At 56.8% G+C, this 2500-nt stretch overlaps 1 protein-coding gene across 1 annotated transcript in view; it reads right to left on the minus strand.

Annotated features, from left to right (window-relative positions):
• clstn1 (calsyntenin 1) overlaps positions 1–2500 on the minus strand; it is a 39936-nt gene that overhangs the window by 7114 nt on the left and 30322 nt on the right. The gene's annotated exons all lie outside the window — the stretch shown is intronic.

Here is a 2500-nt window from a genome sequence, read left to right on the forward strand (position 1 = left end):
GTGACCTGAGGCCGGGGGTTGGAGAGGCTGGGTTAGTGATCTGAGGCCGGGGCTTAGAGAGGCTGGGTTAGTGTTCTGAGGCCGGGGCTTGGAGAGGCTGGGTTAGTGACCTGAGGCCGGGGCTTAGAGAGGCTGGGTTAGTGACCTGAGGCCGGGGCTTAGAGAGGCTGGGTTAGTGATCTGAGGCCGGGGCTTAGAGAGGCTGGGTTAGTGATCTGAGGCCGGGGCTTAGAGAGGAAGGGTTAGTGATCTGAGGCCGGGGCTTAGAGAGGCTGGGTTAGTGATCTGAGGCCGGGGCTTAGAGAGGCTGGGTTAGTGACCTGAGGCCGGGGCTTAGAGAGGCTGGGTTAGTGTTCTGAGGCCGGGGCTTAGAGAGGCTGGGTTAGTGATCTGAGGCCGGGGCTTAGAGAGGCTGGGTTAGTGACCTGAGGCCGGGGCTTAGAGAGGCTGGGTTAGTGACCTGAGGCCGGGGCTTAGAGAGGCTGGGTTAGTGACCTGAGGCCGGGGGTTGGAGAGGCTGGGTTAGTGTTCTGAGGCCGGGGCTTAGAGAGGCTGGGTTAGTGACCTGAGGCCGGGGCTTAGAGAGGCTGGGTTAGTGTTCTGAGGCCGGGGGTTGGAGAGGCTGGGTTAGTGTTCTGAGGCGGGGGTTGGAGAGGCTGGGTTAGTGATCTGAGGCCGGGGGTTGGAGAGGCTGGGTTAGTGATCTGAGGCCGGGGCTTAGAGAGGCTGGGTAAGTGTTCTGAGGCCGGGGGTTGGAGAGGCTGGGTTAGTGACCTGAGGCCGGGGCTTAGAGAGGCTGGGTTAGTGTTCTGAGGCCGGGGGTTGGAGAGGCTGGGTTAGTGACCTGAGGCCGGGGCTTAGAGAGGCTGGGTTAGTGATCTGAGGCCGGGGGTTGGAGAGGCTGGGTTAGTGTTCTGAGGCCGGGGGTTGGAGAGGCTGGGTTAGTGATCTGAGGCCGGGGGTTGGAGAGGCTGGGTTAGTGACCTGAGGCCGGGGGTTGGAGAGGCTGGGTTAGTGATCTGAGGCCGGGGGTTGGAGAGGCTGGGTTAGTGATCTGAGGCCGGGGGTTGGAGAGGCTGGGTTAGTGACCTGAGGCCGGGGCTTAGAGAGGCTGGGTTAGTGATCTGAGGCCGGGGGTTGGAGAGGCTGGGTTAGTGTTCTGAGGCCGGGGGTTGGAGAGGCTGGGTTAGTGATCTGAGGCCGGGGGTTGGAGAGGCTGGGTTAGTGACCTGAGGCCGGGGGTTGGAGAGGCTGGGTTAGTGATCTGAGGCCGGGGGTTGGAGAGGCTGGGTTAGTGATCTGAGGCCGGGGGTTGGAGAGGCTGGGTTAGTGATCTGAGGCCGGGGGTTGGAGAGGCTGGGTTAGTGATCTGAGGCCGGGGGTTGGAGAGGCTGGGTTAGTGATCTGAGGCCGGGGGTTGGAGAGGCTGGGTTAGTGATCTGAGGCCGGGGGTTGGAGAGGCTGGGTTAGTGATCTGAGGCCGGGGGTTGGAGAGGCTGGGTTAGTGATCTGAGGCCGGGGGTTGGAGAGGCTCGTTGGGAGAGGTTTTGGCAGACATTCTGTGCAGTGCCTCTGGGATGGGCTTTAATGAACATTTACATTTAAAGCATTTAGCAGACGCTTTTATCCAAAGCGTTTTACGATAATAAACGGTAGCGTTTATGATTAACGTATCCCGCTTCTGGGTGTAAAGCAGCGTCTGTAGGCTTCAGCTCGGCAATACGGCCGTCTGGATTGAACTGCCGTTGGTATGGCTCTGAAATGGGGCTTTTCCGGTCGATCAGAAGGAGAGTTAGGAGCTGTGCTGAGTGGTGGTTAGGGTCGGGTTAGTCCCTTGGCTCTGGGAGCTCAGGGGCGACGCGTCAACCCCACCCTAGTGGGGGCAGCTTCCCTCGACAGAATATTAAATTATATAACTCAGACATCATCACCGTCAAATGATAGTTTTTCTCAACATTAAACGTTGATCAAATGTACTCATTTTCATATTATAGTCGGGAGTCAAAGACAAAAACTCAGTAAGACCCAATGCATACTGATCATACGGGGAATAAAAGAGCACGAGTGATAACGAGTAGGTAGGCTATAAGGTCATGGAAGGAGAGGGAAGTCGAGCGCATAGACAGAAGGGCACAGTGTCTGTGATGTAATCTCCCTTATATAAGAGTCTGACGCTGATGAATGTCAACAACAGCAATATAGCACTGTGGTCTTTGTGATAAGAGTACCGGTACTTGTATGGCGATTCACTGGAAAGTTGCCCACAAACTCGATTCCAAACGATGAAAGTGCTTCAAAGCTGTTGTTTCATATGTGGCAGGTTCTAAATGCTCTCCGGCAGAACCGGTAACGGGGAGGCGTGACCGAGGTCTGACCACCTGGAGTGGTGCTGTCCTTTAAAGATGAAGAACAGCACCAGTGGACCACGACAAACTCCACACCGTGGTCTGAGCGAACCTGAAAGCAGCCTGATTGGATCGGAGATGGGGCGTGGCCAGCA

This window comes from Gadus macrocephalus, chromosome 1, assembly GCF_031168955.1.
Source record: "Gadus macrocephalus chromosome 1, ASM3116895v1".
NCBI classification, from domain to species: Eukaryota; Metazoa; Chordata; class Actinopteri; order Gadiformes; family Gadidae; genus Gadus; species Gadus macrocephalus.